Source organism: Triticum aestivum, chromosome 3A (genome assembly GCF_018294505.1).
Source record: "Triticum aestivum cultivar Chinese Spring chromosome 3A, IWGSC CS RefSeq v2.1, whole genome shotgun sequence".
In the NCBI taxonomy this organism is placed as follows: Eukaryota; Viridiplantae; Streptophyta; class Magnoliopsida; order Poales; family Poaceae; genus Triticum; species Triticum aestivum.
In genome coordinates this window covers 432,514,805-432,533,927 of record NC_057800.1, presented here as the reverse complement: position 1 = coordinate 432,533,927, position 19,123 = coordinate 432,514,805, and positions in this window count along the sequence as shown.

The window sequence follows — 19,123 nt, the reverse complement described above, 5'->3', positions numbered from 1 at the left end:
CTATCTTGTGGGGAACCAAGAACAAGAAAATCAGCAGGATATTTTGTTTTCCCACACAAGACTTCAACATCTCTAACAATTCCCATTGGTAAAATAGTATCTCTATTGGCAAGTTTAATTGTGACATCAATATCTTCCATCTCAGCAGGTGCAATATCATGCATAATTTCTTTGTATAAGGAATAAGGTATTGCGCTAGCACTAGCACCCATATCACATAAGCCATGATAACAATGATCTCCTATTTTAACAGAAATAATAGGCATGCCTACCACAGGTCTAGGTTTATCTTTAGCACAGGGTTTAGCAATTCTAGCAGTTTCATCACAGAAATAAATAACATGCCCATCAATATTATCAGACAAGAGATCTTTAACAATAGCAATATTAGGTTCAACTTTAATTTGCTCAGAAGGTGTATAAATTTTAATATTGCTTTTACGAACTACAGTTAAAGCTTTAGCATGATCCTTTATCCTAATAGGGAAAGGTGGTTTCTCAACATAAGCAGTAGGAACAATAGGATCATTATAAGTGACAATCTTTTCTTCAACTTTAATAGGTGCAACTACTTCTATGGGATGATGATATTTGAACCACTTCTCCTTGGGGAGATCAACATAAGTAGCAAAAGATTCACAGAAAGAAGCTACTATCTCAGAGTCAAGTCCATATTTAGTGCTAAATTTACAAAAAATATCGGTATCCATAAAAGATTTAACACAATGAAAACTAGGTGTCATACCTGACTCCTTACCTTTGTCGAGGTCCCAATCTTCAGAGTTGCATTTAATTCTTTCCAATAAATCCCATTTGAATTCAATAGTCTTCATCATAAAAGAGCCAGCACAAGAAGTATCAAGCATGGTGCGATTGTTATCAGAAAGCCAAGCATAAAAATTTTGAATAATCATTTATCTGGAGAGCTCATGATTGGGGCATGAATATAACATCGATTTAAGCCTCCCCCAAGCTTGAGCGATGCTTTCTCCTTCGTGAGGCCAAAAATTATATATATAATTGCGATCACGATCAACAAGATGCATAGGATAAAACTTTTGATGAAATTCCAATTTCAATCGTTTGTAATTCCAAGACCCCATATCATCACATAGCCTATACCATGTCGATGTGTCTCCCTTCAAAGATAAAGGGAAGACCTTCTTCTTAACAACGTCTCCAGGTACACCTGCAAGCTTAAATAATCCACAAACTTCATCCATATATAATAGATGCTCATCAGGATGTTTTGTTCCATCTCCTAAAAAGGATTAGCTAGAAGTTTTTCTATCATACCCGAAGAATTTCAAAGCAGACATTTTCATTTTCAGTAGGTTGAGGAGCTACTCTTTGCTCTTCTGGTCGGGGTGAAGATACCCCGAACAAGCCCCTCAGAGGATTACTTTCCATAGTAACAAGTGACAGTAAATTTCAGCACACTATATAAATTTTTCCTTACCAAATTCCACCTACCAAAGGTGCTTCACTCCCCAGCAACGGCGCCAGAAAAGAGTCTTGATGGCCCACAAGTATAGGGGATCTATCGTAGTCCTTTCGATAAGTAAGACTGTCGAACCCAACGAGGAGCAGAAGGAAATGATAAGCGGTTTCCAGCAAGGTATTCTTTGCAAGTACTAAAATAAGTGGTAAGAGATAGTTTTGTAATAGGATAATTTGTAACGAGCAACAAGTAACAAAAGTAAATAAGGTGCAGCAAGGTGGCCCAATCCTTTTTTTAGCAAAGGACAAGCCTGGACAAACTCTTATATGATGTAAAGCGCTCCTGAGGACACATGGGAATATCGTCAAGCTAGGTTTCATCACGTTCATATGATTCGCGTTCGGTACTTTGATAATTTGGTATGTGGTTGGACCGGTGCTTGGGTACTGCCCTTACTTGTACAAGCATCCCACTTATGATTAACCTCTATTGCAAGCATCCACAACCACAACAAAAGTATTAAGGTAAACCTAACCACAGCATGAAACATATGGATCCAAATCAGCCCCTTACGAAGCAACGCATAAACTAGGGTTTAAGCTTCTGTCACTCTAGCAACCCATCATCTACTTATTACTTTCCAATGCCTTCCTCTAGGCCCAAATAATGGTGAAGTGTCATGTAGTCGACGTTCACATAACACCACTAGAGGAGAGACAACATACATCTCATCAAAATATCAAACGAATACCAAATTCGCATGACTACTAATAGCAAGACTTCTCCCATGTCCTCAGGAACAAAAGTAACTACTCACAAAGCATAAACATGTTCACAATCAGAGGGGTATTAATATGCATATAGGATCTGAACATATGATCTTCCACCAATTAAACCAACTAGCATCAACTACAAGGAGTAATTAACACTACTAGCAACCTACTAGCACCAATCCCGGACTTGGAGACAAGAATTGGATACAAGAGATGAACTAGGGTTTTGAGAGGAGATGGTGCTGATGAAGATGTTGATGGAGATTGCCCTCTCCCGATGAGAGGAGCGTTGGTGATGACGATGGTGATGATTTCCCCCTCGGGGAGGGAAGTTTCCCCGGCAGAACAGCTCTGCCAGAGCCCTAGATTGGTTCTGCCAAGGTTCCGCCTCGTGGCGGCGGAGTTTCGTCTGAGAAGATGGCTTATTATTTTTTCCCATCGAAAGACTTCATATAGCAGAAGATGGTCACCGGAGGGCCACTAGGGGGCCCACGAGGTAGGGGCGCGCCCAGGGGGGTAGGGTGCGCCCCCACCCTAGTGGGCAGGGTGTGGCCCCCTGGTGAAGTTCTTGCTCTCAGTATTTTTTATATATTTGGAAAACGTCTTCCATGAAGTTTCAGGACTTTTGGAGCTATGCAGAATAGGTCTCTAATATTTGCTCCTTTTCCAGCCCAGAATCCCAGCTGTCGGCATTCTCCCTCTTTATGTAAACCTTGTAAAATAAGAGAGAATAGGCATAAGTATTGTGACATAATGTGTAATAACAGCCCATAATGCAATAAATATCGATATAAAAGCATGATGCAAAATGGACATATCATACATCATCCTGCAACTAACTCATTTGTTGCAATGCTTGCAAGGCTTAAGTGATGTGCATTACCGAGTGGGCCCGGAGATACCTCTCCAACAATCGGAGTGACAAATCCTAATCTTGAAATACGCCAACCTAGCAAATACCTTAGGAGACACCTATAGAGCACCTTTATAATCACCCAGTTATGTTGTGACATTTGGTAGCACACAAAGTGTTCCTTCGGTAAACAGGAGTTGCATAATCTCATAGTCATAGGAACATGTATAAGTCATGAAGAAAGCAATAGCAACATACTAAACGATCGAGTGCTCAGCTAACGGAATGGGTCAAGTCAATCACATCATTCTCCTAATGATGTGATCTCGTTAATAAAATGATAACTCATGTCTATGGCTAGGAAACATAACCATCTTTGATCAACGAGCTAGTCAAGTAGAGGCATACTAGTGACATTCTGTTTGTCTATGTATTCACACAAGTATTATGTTTCCGGTTAATACAACTCTGGAATGAATAAGAAACATTTATCATGATATAAGGAAATAAATAATAACTTTATTATTTCCTCTAGGGCATATTTCCTTCAGTCTCCCACTTGCACTAGAGTCAATAATCTAGATTACACAGTAATGATTCTAACACCCATGGAGTCTTGGTGTTGATCATGTTTTGCTCGTGGAAGAGGCTTAGTCAATGGGTCTACAACATTCAGATCCGTATGTATCTTGCAAAATTCTATGTCTCCCACCTGGACTAGATCCCGGATGGAATTGAAGCGTCTCTTGATGTGCTTGGTTCTCTTGTGAAATCTGGATTCCTTCGCCAAGGCAATTGCTCCAGTATTGTCACAAAAGATTTTCATTTGACCCGATGCACTAGGTATGACACCTAGATCGGATATGAACTCCTTCATCTAGACTCCTTCATTTGCTGCTTCTGAAGCAGCTATGTACTCCGCTTCACACGTAGATCCCGCCATGACGCTTTGTTTAGAACTGCACCAACTGACAGCTCCACCGTTCAATGTAAACACGTATCCAGTTTGTGATTTAGAATCGTCCGGATCAGTGTCAAAGCTTGCATTAACGTAACCATTTACAATGAGCTCTTTGTCACCTCCATAAACGAGAAACATATCCTTAGTCCTTTTCAGGTATTGCGGGATGTTCTTGACCGCTGTCTAGTGATCCCCTCCTGGATTACTTTGGTACCTCCCCGCTAGACTTATAGCAAGGCACACATGATCAGGTCTAGTACACAACATTGCATACATGATAGAGCCTATGGCTGAAGCATAGGGAATATCTTTCATCTTCTCTCTATCTTCTGCAGTGGTCGGGCATTGAGTCTTACTCAACTTCACACCTTGTAACACATGCAAGAACCCTTTCTTTGCTTGATCCATTTTGAACTTCTTCAAAACTTTGTCAAGGTATGTGCTTTTTGAAAGTCCAATTAAGCGTCTCGATCTATCTCTATAGATCTTGATGCCCAATATATAAGCAGCTTCACCGAGGTCTTTCATTGAAAAACTCTTATTCAAGTATCCCTTTATGCTATCCAGAAATTCTATATCATTTCCAATCAGCAATATGTCATCCACATATAATATCAGAAATGCTACAGAGCTCCCACTCACTTTCTTGTAAATACAGGCTTCTCCAAAAGTCTGTACAAAACCAAATGCTTTGATCACACTATCAAAGCGTTTATTCCAACTCCGAGAGGCTTGCACTAGTCCATAAATGGATCGCTGGAGCTTGGACACTTTGTTAGATCCCTTTGGATCGACAAAACCTTCCGGTTGCATCATATACAACTCTTCTTCTAGAAATCCATTCAGGAATGCAGTTTTTACATCCATTTGCCAAATTTCATAATCATAAAATGCGGTAATTACTAACATGATTCGGACAGACTTAAGCATCGCTACGGGTGAGAAGGTCTCATCGTAGTCAATCCCTTGAACTTGTCGAAAACCTTTCGCAACAAGTCGAGCTTTATAGACAGTAATATTACCGTCAGCGTCAGTCTTCTTCTTAAAGATCCATTTATTCTCAATGGCTTGCCGATCATTGGGAAAGTCAACCAAAGTCCACACTTTGTTCTCATACATGGATCACATCTCAGATTTCATGGCCTCAAGCCATTTTACGGAATCTGGGCTCACCATCGCTTCTTCATAGTTCGTAGGTTCGTCATGGTCTAGTAACATAACATCCAGAACAGGATTACCGTACCACTCTGGTGCGGATCTTACTCTGGTTGACCTACGAGGTTCTGTAACAACTTGATCTGAAGTTCCATGATCATCATCATTAACTTCCTCACTAATTGGTATAGACGTCACAGGAACCGATTTCTGTGATGAACTACTTTCCAATAAGGGAGCAGGTATGGTTACATCATCAAGTTCTACTTTCCTCCCGCTCACTTCTTTCGAGAGAAACTCCTTTTCTAGAAAGGATCCATTCTTAGCAATGAATGTCTTGCCTTCGGATCTGTGATAGAAGGTGTACCCAACAGTCTCCTTTGGGTATCCTATGAAGACACATTTCTCCGATTTGGGTTCGAGCTTATCAGGTTGAAGCTTTTTCACATAAGCATCGCAGCCCCAAACTTTAAGAAACGACAACTCTGGTTTCTTGCCAAACAACAGTTCATAAGGTGTTGTCTCAACGGATTTCGATGGTGCCCTATTTAACGTGAATGCGACCGTCTCTAAAGCATAACCCCAAAATGATAGTGGTAAATCAGTAAGAGACATCATAGATCGCACCATATCTAGTAAAGTACGATTACAACGTTCGGACACACCATTACGCTGTGGTGTTCCGGGTGGCGTGAGTTGCGAAACTATTCCACATTGTTTCAAATGTAGACCAAACTCGTAACTCAAATATTCTCCTCCACGATCAGATCGTAGAAACTTTATTTTCTTGTTACGATGATTTTCAACTTCACTCTGAAATTCTCTGAACTTTTCAATTGTTTCAGACTTATGTTTCATTAAGTAGATATACCCATATCTGCTTAAATCATTTGTGAAGGTGAGAAAATAACGATACCCGCCATGAGCCTCAATATTCATTGGTCCACATACATCAGTATGTATGATCTCCAATAAATCAGTTGCTCGCTCCATAGTTCCGAAGAATGGCGTTTTAGTCATCTTGCCCATGAGGCACGGTTCGCAAGTACCAAGTGATTCATAATCAAGTGGTTCCAAAAGTCCATCAGTATGGAGTTTCTTCATGCGCTTTACACCGATATGACCTAAACGGCAGTGCCACAAATAAGTTGCACTATCATTATCAACTCTGCATCTTTTGGTTTCAATATTATGAATATGTGTATCACTACTATCGAGATTCATCAAAAATATACCACTCTTCAAGGGTGCATGACCATAAAAGATATTACTCATATAAATAGAACAACCATTATTCTCTGATTTAAATGAATAACCGTCTCGCATCAAACAAGATCCAGATATAATGTTCATGCTCAACGCTGGCACCAAATAACAATTATTTAGGTCTAATACTAATCCCGAAGGTAGATGTAGAGGTAGCGTGCCGACGGCGATCACATCGACTTTGGAACCGTTTCCCACGCGCATCGTCACCTCGTCCTTGGCCAGTGTTCGCTTAATCCGTAGTCCCAGTTTTGAGTTGCAAATATTAGCAACAGAACCAGTATCAAATACCCAGGTGCTACTACGAGCTCTGGTAAGGTACACATCAATAACATGTATATCACATATACCTTTGTTCACCTTGCCATCCTTCTTATCCGCCAAATACTTGGGGCAGTTCCGCTTCCAGTGACCAGTCTGCTTGCAGTAGAAGCACTCAGTCTCAGGCTTAGGTCCAGACTTGGGTTTCTTCTCTTGAGCAGGAACTTGCTTGTTGTTCTTCTTGAAGTTCCCCTTCTTCTTCCCTTTGCCCTTTTTCTTGAAACTGGTGGTCTTATTGACCATCAACACTTGATGCTCCTTCTTGATTTCTACCTCCGCAGCCTTTAGCATTGCGAAGAGCTCGGGAATCGTCTTATCCATCCCTTGCATGTTATAGTTCATCACGAAGCTTTTGTAGCTTGGTGGCAGTGGTTGAAGAATTCTGTCAATGACGCTATCATCCGGAAGATTAACTCCCAGTTGAATCAAGTGATTGCAGTACCCAGACATCTTGAGTATATGCTCACTGACAGAACTATTCTCCTCCATCTTGCAGCTGTAGAACTTATTGGAGACTTCATATCTCTCAATCCGGGCATTCTTTTGAAATATTAACTTCAACTCCTAGAACATCTCATATGCTCCATGACGTTCAAAACGTCGTTGAAGTCCCGGTTCTAAGCCGTAAAGCATGGCACACTGAACTATCGAGTAGTCATCAGCTTTGCTCTGCCAGACGTTCATAACATCTGTTGTTGCTCCTACAACAGGTTTGGCACCTAGCGGTGCTTCTAGGACGTAATTCTTCTGTGCAGCAATGAGGATAATCCTCAAGTTACGGACCCAATCCGTGTAATTTCTACCATCATCTTTCAACTTTGCTTTCTCAAGGAACGCATTAAAATTCAATGGAACAACAACACGGGCTATCTATCTACGAACAACATAGACAAGCAAGATACTATCAGGTACTAAGTTCATGATAAATTTAAGTTCAATTAATCATATTACTTAAGAACTCCCACTTAGACAGGCATCTCTCTAATCCTCTAAGTGATCACGTGATCCATATCAACTAAACCATAACCGATCATCACGTGAAATGGAGTAGCTTTCAATGGTGAACATCACTATGTTGATCATATCTACTATATGATTCACGCTCGACCTTTCGGTCTCAGTGTTCCGAGGCCATATCTGCATATGCTAGGCTCATCAAGTTTAACCTAAGTATTCTGCGTGTGCAAAACTGGCTTGCACCCGTTGTAGATGGACGTAGAGCTTATCACACCCGATCATCACGTGGTGTCTGGGAACGACAAACTTTGGCAACCGTGCATACTTAGGGAGAACAATTTTATCTTGAAATTTAGTGAGAGATCATCTTATAATGCTACCATCAATCAAAGCAAGATAAGATGCATAAAATATAAACATCACATGCAATCAATATAAGTGATATGATATGGCGATCATCATCTTGTGCTTGTGATCTCCATCTCCGAAGCATCGTAATGATCACCATTGTCACCGGCGCGACACCTTGATCTCCATCGTAGTATCATTATCATCTCGCCAATCTTATGTTTCTATGACTATCGCTACCGCTTAGTGATAAAGTAAAGCATTACAGGGTGATTGCATTGCATACAATAAAGCGACAACCATATGGCTCCTGCCAGTTGCCGATAACTCGGTTACAAAACATGATCATCTCACACAATAAAATTTAGCATCATGCTTTGATCATATCACATCACAACATGCCCTGCAAAAACAAGTTAGACGTCCTCTACTTAGTTGTTGCAAATTTTACGTGGCTGCTACAGGCTGAGCAAGAACCGTTCTTACCTACGCATCAAAACCACAATGATAGTTTGTCAAGTTGGTGTTGTTTTAACCTTCGCAAGGACCGGGTGTAGCCACACTCGGTTCAACTAAAGTTGGAGAAACTGACACCCACCAGTCACCTATGTGCAAAGCACGTCGGTAGAACCAGTCTCGCGTAAGCGTACGCATAATGTTGGTTCGGGCCGCTTCATCCAACAATACCGTCGAACCAAAGTATGACTTGCTGGTAAGCCGTATGACTTATATCGCCCACAACTCACTTGTGTTCTACTCATGCATATGACATCTACGCATAAAACCTGGCTCTAATACCACCGTTGGGGAACGTAGTAATTTCAAAAAAAACCTACGCACACGCAAGATCATGGTGATGCATAGCAACGAGAAGGGAGAGTGTTGTCCACGTACCCTCGTAGACCGAAAGCGGAAGCGTTAGCACAACACGGTTGATGTAGTCGTACGTCTTCACGATCTGACCGATCAAGTACTGAACGCACGGCACCTCCGAGTTCAGCACACGTTCAGCCTGATGACGTCCCTCGAACTCCGATCCAGCCGAGTGTTGAGGGAGAGTTTCGTCAGCATGAAGGCGTGGTGACGATGACGATGTTCTACCGACGTAGGGCTTTGCCTAAGCACCGCTACAGTATTATCGAGGTGGACTACGGTGGAGGGGGGCACCGCACACGGCCAAAAGATCAAATCAATTGTTGTGTCTTTGGGGTGCCCCCTGCCCCCGTATATAAAGGCGCAAGGGGGGAGGTGCGGCCGGCCAGGAGGAGGCGCCGCCCCCCTCTCCTTGCCCTATTCGGACTAGAGGGGGAGGGGAGCGCGGCCCTGCCCTAGCTGCTTCTCCTCTTCTCCACTAAGTCCCACTATGGCCCATTAAGCCCCCGGGGGGTTCCGGTAACCCCTCGGTATTCCGGTAAAATCCCGATTTCACCCGAAACATTTCCGATATCCAAATTTAGGCTTCCAATATATCAATCTTCATGTCTCGATCATTTCGACACTCCTCGTCATGTCCGTGATCACATCCGGGACTCCGAACAACCTTCGGTACATAAAAACTCATAAACTCATAATATAATCGTCATCAAAACTTTAAGCGTGCGGACCCTACGGGTTCGAGAACTATGTAGACATGACCGAGACACGTCTTCGGTCAATAACCAATAGCGGAACCAGGATGCTCATATTGGCTCCCACATATTCTACGAAGATCTTTATCGGTCAGACCGCATGACAACATACATTGTTCCCTTTGTTATCGGTATGTTACTTGCCCGAGATTCGATCGTCGGTATCTCAATACCTAGTTCAATCATGTTACCGGCAAGTCTCTTTACTTGTTCTGTAATACATCATCCCGCAACTAACTCATTAGTTGCAATGCTTGCAAGGCTTAAGTGATGTGCATTACCAAGTGGGCCCATAGATACCTCTCCGACAATTGGAGTGACAAATCCTAATCTCGAAATACGCCAACCCAACAAATACCTTCGGAGACACCTGTAGAGCACCTTTACAATCACCCAGTTACGTTGTGACGTTTGGTAGCACACAAAGTGTTCCTTCGGTAAACGGGAGTTGCATAATCTCATAGTCATAGGAACATGTATAAGTCATGAAGAAAGCAATAGCAACATACTAAACGATTGAGTGCTAAGCTAACGGAATGGGTCAAGTCAATCACATCATTATCCTAATGATGTGATCCTGTTAATCAAATGACAACTCATGTCTATGGCTAGGAAACATAACCATCTTTGATCAACGAGCTAGTCAAGTAGAGGCATACTAGTGACATTCTGTTTGTCTATGTATTCACACAAGTATTATGTTTCCGGTTAATACAATTCTGGGAATGAATAAGAAACATTTATCATGATATAAGGAAATAAATTATAACTTTATTATTGCCTCTAGGGCATATTTCCTTCACAACCACACCTGTATAACTTAATATTTGCAGCAAAGTATTTAGTAGCAAAGTAATATGATAGTAGTGGTAACGATAGCAAAAGTAATGCTAGCAAAAGTAATATTTTTGGGTTTTGAAGTGATTGTAACAATAGCAACGGAAAAGTAAATAAGCGAAGAACATATATGGAAAGCTCGTAGGCATTGGATCGGTGATGGAGAATTATGCCGAATGCGGTTCATCATGTAACAATCATAACATAGGGTGACACAGAACTAGCTCCAATTCATCAATGTAATGTAGGCATGTATTCTGAATATAGTCATATGTGCTTATGGAAAAGAACTTGCATGACATCTTTTGTCCTACCCTCCCGTGGCAGCGGGTGATACGTCTCCAACGTATCTATAACTTTTGATTGCTCCATGCTATATTATCTACTATTTTGGGCAATATTGGGCTTTATTATCCACTTTTATATTACTTTTGGGACTAACCTATTAACTGGAGGCCCAGCCTAGATTTGCTGTTTTATGCCTATTTTAGTGTTTTGAAGAAAAGGAATATCAGACGGAGTCGAAACAGAACGAAATCAACTGGAGAAGTTATTTTTGGAAGGAAACACACCTGATGGACTTGGACCCCACGTCAGAAGATACGGGAGCTGCCCACGAGGGTGGGGGGCGCACCCACCCCCCTAGGGCGCGCCCCCTTCCTCGTGGGGCCCCCGTGGCTCCCCTGACGTACCTCCTGCACCCATATATACTTAAAACTTCCAGAACACAACATAGATCGGGAGTTCCACTGCCAGAAGCCTTCGTAGCCACCAAAAGCCAATCTAGACCCGTTCTGGCACCCTGCCGGAGGGGGCAATCCCTCTCCGGTGGCCATCTTCATCATCATGGTGCTCTCCATGACGAGGAGGGAGTAGTTCTCCCTCGGGGCTGAGAGTATGTACCAATAGTTATGTGTTTGATCTCTCTCTCTCTCGTGTTCTTGAGATGATACGATCTTGATGTATCGCGAGCTTTGCTATTATATTTGGATCCTATGATGTTTCTTCCCCCCTCTTCTCTCTTGTAATGAATCGAGTTTCCCCTTTGAAGTAATCTTATCGGATTGAGTCTTTAAAGACTTGAGAACACTTGATGTATGTCTTGCCGTGGATATCTATGGTTACAATGGGATATCGCGTTCCACTTGATGTATGTTAAGGTGACCAACTTGCGGGTTCATGAACCTATGCATAGGGGTTGGCACACGTTTTCGTCGTGATTCTCAAGTAGAACTTTGGGGCACTCTTTGAGGTCCTTTGTGTTGGTTGAATAGATGAATTGAGATTGTGTGATGCATATCGTATAATCATGCACATGGATACTTGAGGTGACAATGGAGTATCTAGGTGACATTAGGGTTTTGGTTGATTTGTGTCTTAAGGTGTTATTCTAGTACGAACTCTAGGGTTGTTTGTGACACTTATAGGAATAGCCCAACGGATTGATTGGAAAGAATAACTTTGAGGTGGTTTCGTACCCTACCATAATCTCTTCGTTCGTTCTCCGCTATTAGTGACTTTGGAGTGACTCTTTATTGCATGTTGAGGGATAGTTTTATGATCCAATTATGTTAGTATTGTTGAGGGAACTTACACTAGTGAAAGTATGAACCCCAGGCCTTGTTTCAACGCATTGCAATACCGTTTATGCTCACTTTTATCACTTGCTACCTTGCTGTTTTTATAATTTCAGATTAGAAATACCTTTATCTACTATCCATATACCACTTGTTTCACCATCTCTTCACCGAACTAGTGCACCTATACAATTTACTGTTGTATTGGGTGTGTTGGGGACACAAGAAACTTTTTGTTATTTGGTTGCAGGGTTGCTTGAGAGAGACCATCTTCATCCTACGCCTCCAACGGATTGATAAACCTTAGGTCATCCACTTGAGGGAAATTTGCTACTGTCCTACAAACCTCTGCACTTGGAGGCCCAACAACGTCTACAAGAAGAAGGTTGTGTAGTAGACATCAGCGGAGTCCTATTGGAAACTAAGGGATATTAAGGCCTCCTTTTAATAGAGTACCGGACCAAAGCATTAACACATAGTGAATACATGAACTCCTCAAACTACGGTCATCACCGGGAGTGGTCCCGATTACTGTCACTTCGGGGTTGCCGGATCATAACACATAGTAGGTGACTATAGACTTGCAAGATAGAATCGAGAACTCTCATATATTGATGAAAACATAATAGGTTAAGATCTAAAATCATGGCACTCGGGCCCTAGTGACAAGCATTAAGCATAGCAAAGTCATAGCAACATCAATCTCAGAACATAGTGGATACTAGGGATCAAACCCTAACAAAACTAACTCGATTACATGATAGATCTATCCAACCCATCACCGTCCAGCAACCCTACGATGGAATTACTCACGCACGGCGGTGAGCATCATGAAATTGGTGATGGAGGAAGGTTTATGATGACGATGGCGACGGATTCCCCTCTCCGGAGCCCCGAACAGACTCCAGATCAGCCCTCCCGAGAGAGTTTAGGGCTTGGCGGCGGCTTTGTATCGTAAAATGTGATGAATACTTCTCTCTGGATTTTTTCTCCCCGAAAGTGAATATATGGAGTCAAGGTTTAGGTCGGTGGAGCGTCAGGGGGCCCACGAGGCAGGGGGCGCGCCCAGGGGGGTAGGGCGTGCCCCCACCCTCATGGACAGGTGGTGACCCCCCTGACGTGGATCTTTCTTCCAGTATTTTTTATATATTCCAAAATAATTCTCCATTGATTTTCAGGTCATTCCGAGAACTTTTATTTCTACACAAAAATAACACCATGGCAATTCTGCTAAAAACAGCGTCAGTCCGGGTTAGTCCCATTCGAATCATGCAAGTTAGAGTCCAAAGCAAGGGCAAAAGTGTTTGGAAAAGTAGATACGATGGAGACGTATCATATCTCTGCCCTCTATAATTCATCACCATACCTATGAGGGATAATTCCCCAAGTCCGCCTCTAAAATAGGGCATGTGGGGTAGTAAACAGCCTTGAGAATCCGGGCACTCAAGGAGGTAGGTTCCTGAAGTAGCCGCCATGCTTGGCGAGCTAGTAGCACTAAATTGAAGAGCTCAATGTCACGGAATCCCATGCCTCACATGAACTTTGGTTGAGTCATAACTTCCCAAGAAACCCAAGATGTCTTCCTTTCGCCTTTTCTTGAACCTCACCAAAACATGCGAAGAAGGCCATTGATATGGTGCCAAAATCCCCTTGGATGTTTAAAGCATGCCATCGAATATGTAAGAATAACCTGGGCAACAGACTTGACGAGAACTTCTTTACCTCCAGCAGAGAGTGCCTTCTCCACCTAACCCTGGACCTGTTTCCAGATACTATCTTTAAGATGTTTGACGGAACGCTCCTTCGCTCACCCAACATCAGAAGGGAGACCCAAGTACTTCTCCGAAAGCTTCTCATTTTGTACATCAAGTACCTGCTTAATTTCCTGTCGCAAAGGGTCAGAACAACCTTTGCTGAAAAATATAGAGGACTTATTCTTATTTATCCGCTGCCCTGAAGCAGCACAATATCGTTGCAATAAGGAATCAACCCACCTTGCCATATCAGGGGTGGCATTAAAAAAGAGTAGACTGTCATCAGCAAAAAAACAAGTGGTTCACTAGTGGGGTGTCAGGAGCCACCTTAATGCCATGAATAATCTCCTCGGGGACAGAAGATTTCAGCAAACAAGAGAGACCCTCAGCTGCCAGCAGAAAAAGATAGGGTGAGATGGGATCACCCTGCCATAAACCCTTGGTAGGCTTGAACTCGTCCAGTTTGCCACCATTAAATATAACTGAGAAAGAGAATGAAGTAACACATCGCAAGACAGACTCCGTAAATCGGAGGTTGATCCCAAGCTTCAACATAACTGCCTTCAAATATGGCCATTCAAGCCTATCATATGCCTTCATCATGTCTAGCTTCAACACAAAAAATCTATTACCCTTCAATTTATTTATTTTCATATAATGCAAACATTCATGTGCAGAAATAAAATTATCCGTGATCAGATGGCCAGGTACAAATGCATATTGTTCTTCTGAAATGATGTCGGGGAGAATGAGTTTGAGCCGGTTAGCAGTATCTTAGATGCAATCTTGAAGATCACATTGCAAAGACTGATCGGTCAAAACTGTCCTAAATTTTTTGGACTTGCAATCTTGGGAATTAAAACAATGAATGTCTTGTTTATCTCCTCCGTGGAATCATCTCCGCTAAGAACATGGAGCACCATATAAGTCACCTTGTCACCACATAAATCCCAATTCCGCAGAAAAAAAGTGAGCAGGAAATCCATCCAGGCCTAGAGCCTTTGTGGGAAACTTTTTGAAAAGTGCAGTTTTTACCTCTTCCTTACTAAACGGTGCATTAAGCTTACTATTCATCAGACCATCAACTCTCGGTGGTATGTGAGATAACACTTCCTCCATACCTATGTTGTTTCTCGCATACAGATTAGCATAGAAATCAGATGTGATAGCCGCCATTTCATCTGGGTTGTTAGACATAGAGTTGTCCTCTTGTTGAAGTTCAGTGATGCGGTTCTTAGATTTCCTTGCACTAGCCTTCTAGTGAAAAACTTTATGTTACTGTCCCCCTCAGTAATCCACAGAACACGAGATCTTTGATGCCACATGATCTCCTCCCGCAAGCACAGCTCGACCATCCGGGCCTCAACCTTTTTTTCTTCCACACCTGGCTCCAGTCTAGTAGGAAGTGACCGAAGCTCCTCCAGCCTACCACGCAGATAGCACAACTCCGTTCTGACTGAGCCAAAAGTGGTCTGGCCCCATGCTATAGCCGACTCGCCACATGAGATAGTTTCTCTAAAAACTCAGCCACAGACTATGCACAACTTGTCGACCTCCATGTGTCTGGGATCACATCTCCATAGTTGGGATCCCGCTCCCACATACACTCATACTTGAACGGATTCTGTATCGCCCTAACACTTGCATCCGTCCGATCTGTTCCTGTAACATCCCAAATTTTCAATTTGGAATGTTATACACTAGATCATAATTGCATATCATATTTATTGCATTTTGGTTGATCCTAGAAATTTTTCGCAACTCAAGGACCCTCGGAGAGAGTTGGGGATTTCGTTATTTTCATATTTGAGTTGTCTCGAATTTTGAAAATAGGATCATTTGATTTTATTTACTTTATCTTCAATAATTTCTATTAGAAAAATACGAGAGAGGGAATAAAATGACTTTCCCAAAATAAAGAAATATTGAGGATTTAATAAAAAATCAAATAAGATTTTATTTGGTTTTAATTGCTATTTTATTTGAATTTAGGAAAAATGTGCGTTTTTCAAAATTGCATTTAGGCCCCAAAAAAATGTTTATCTTGTGCGGCTTGATTTTATAAGCCGGGGAAAATTTATTTCGGGATTTTTGGAGTCCGTTTAGTATTTCTTTTATTTGTTTTTCTGTGCGGAATTAATTTAAAAAAAACGCGAACCGACTCCGGGCCGTACCCGAGCGGGACTCCGCCCGGGGGGGCCTTTATAAGCCGCCCGACCCGAGCCGCCGAAGCCCATTAGCTGCCCCAGCCCACCCCGCGCCCTAACCCTAGCCGCCCGCCGCCCGCGCCGCCCGTGCCCGGCCGCCGCCGCCGCACCGCCGCACCCCGAGGTTGACCCCGCCGCTGTTTTTTTAGAAAAATCGTTCGGTTTTTCCGTCGGTTTTTCGTTGGTTTTATTAGCTTCCGTTTTTTTATTAGATCGGTTTTTTCGGTTTAGTCTATTTAGTGAGCGTTCGCCCGTTCGTTCGTTTTAACGAACGTGTTCGCTGTTTAGATCCAGTTAACGAACGTTTGTTCGTTAAACTGTTCGTCGTTTTCTTTTTCTCGGATTAAATCCGCGATTTTCTGATCGCGATTTCTGATCTGATTTTCGTTTTAGTATAACTTTTCGCTCGTTTATCGGAATCAGGCGATTCAAGCGCCTGGAGTTTCGTCTTGAAACCCTCTATCCATTTAACAAACTTAAACAAGTTTTTGCTTCCATAAAAATTGCCCTAGATCCAGAATAGTAATCGAAGCCTATTTCTTTTGTCGTTTGTCTTTCGTTGCTTCGTTCGATTTGATTCTTTTTGCCAACCGGAGTTCTTAAGTTGAACTTTCTGGTTAGATATCTTATTTGAGTTTTACCTGTGCATTAGTTGAGTACTTATTGTATGTTTTTTTGTTTGTGATAGAGTACCCGGAGTGCGCCGCTTGTTATTTCGAATCACTAGGTTTCCCGGATCATCAGCAAGGCAAGTAACACTTTGATCATACCTCCTACTACCCAGTTTTCATTGCATTAGATCAATCCTCACACATTGCATGATTAGGATCTAATTAAATTGTGGGATGGGAAGTAGTTGAGGTAGTACCTATTACCTGTTTATTATCAAACCTTTGGGAGTTACTTCTACGTTTGCTTACTATTGCTATGCTATGCTAGTAGACGTGGATTGGGTAAGTGATATCCATGACAGATGTGAGATTTCTTTAAATCAATGGTTTATCCAAGGTGGCAACTTAAATACACATCTGGGTGGATTGAGGTACCTGGGTATTCCAGGATTTCCTGTTTTCTTTTGGACCGCCACCCAGGCTCAAAGGGATCATGAGATTATTCACACTAGAAACTTCCGTGTGCAACCACAAGCTACTATGGGCTCTAGCATAGTTGACTAGGTCGTGCGAACTCTTACAGTGGTAGACTAGCAGATGTAGGGGATGTAGGTGGTACGGTCTACCCGTCGTAAGGTGCTAGCGCTTTTGAAAGACTATGTCTCGGTCATCCGTTTCTCAAACACCATGTAGTGAGAGAATCCCAACGGAGGAGATCGAGTCTTGTGGGGAAAAGTGCGCAAACCTCTGCAGAGTCTATAAACTAATCATGGTTAGATGTGTCCCTGGTTATGGACATCTTGAGTATCTAGTACTTGGATTATCATGTGAATCTCAACATGTTACTATAAATTAAGTTTGATGGGTTTGTTTAATGATGTTTAATTGGGATTGAGAATGATGTCAACCATTCTCAATGTTTAACAACCACCATGATAGTTAAATAAATTTATTCCTTTGCAGTAGGGAAAAATTGGCTTTTCGCAAAACTGTAACCATAGAGCTTTCCACCAGCCAAATATGCATATAGAATAGCTGTTTCATTCCATTACTCTCTATGTGTTACCTTGCCAGCATATTCCATGTGCTGACCCGTTTTCGGGCTGCAACGTTAATGTTGCAGAATTTTCAGATGACGATTAAGGAGTTTTAGGTCGTGGTTCTATACTCAGTGATGCCGTTGGAGTTGATGGACTCACTTATATTCCAAGTCTTCCGTTGTTATCGTTATTAGATGGCCTTAAGCCATATTTATTGTAGTAAGTTCTCTTTTGAGACACTCGATGTAATAAGTGTGTGATTGCTACTCTGTTATAAATCCTTCAAGTACTGTGTGGTGTCAGCATTACTGATCCAGGGATGACACCGGAGCACATAGATTGGACCGTTTGAGGTCTGGTCGCTACAAGATGGTATCAAAGCACACGCTGACTGTAGGACACGACCACTAAGCTAAAGACCTAGATCACTACTCACTCTCTTCTCTTCTGACCTCTCATCTTTTCTACTCTTTAGGATGGCGGATGCAAGGAACAAGTTCACGCAACCGGATGAAGATACACCCTTTGGACGTCACTTGAAGGAAGTCACTAGATACCTGAACATAGGAGTACCAAGCTTCACCGGAACCTACAACGTCACTTTACCTGAAGAAGAGCGCTGGATGATTCAAGTTCAAGTTCCAGGAAGGACGTTCATGCCAGTCACTAAGCCCATAGAGTTTTCTTTTGATGCACCAACTTGGAGTCTAGGAAAGAGCATGGCAGCTCACATCGCCATGGGACGCATTGGAGAAGTCTACCGCAATGATCTCAAGGATACTATCTACCAGATTTGTGGGCGCCAAGATGAGCATTGGGAGATGATCAGCACCAGAAAGGATAGATCAATTGCAGCTTTTATCCAGGAGTTAAACAGCACATTCGACGTCAGGAGAACCAGATGTGCGCCGACATGATAGACCTAAAGAAGGCAAGGACAAGAATCAAGGAACTGGAGGAAGAACTCAAGGCTACACGTAAAGATTATGAAGAAGAAATTGAAGTATTAGTGGATAAGAATGCCGACCTAACAATGAAGATCGGGATATTTATGGGAGGCTCTACACCAGTAGATGAAGATGAAGAACCCAAGGAGATTCACCTGGAAGACTACATCATCATCAACGACACCGACTCGGATCCAGATGACAGCGATGATGACTATGTTGATGAAGACGGAGCAGATATCATGGATTCTGCAACCGAAGAATATTTCTAGTAGACCACCTCATCAGTAGTAGTAGTCCACCATGTAAATATTATAGTCCGAGCACTTTTGCGATAGTTAGATCGATTGTATGCCCTTGTTTGATTGAATGAATGAAGTGAATTGTTTGCTTTTGCCTCATGTGCATATGGGTAGTGTTTTCTCTTTAGACCCCCTCTATTCTTAA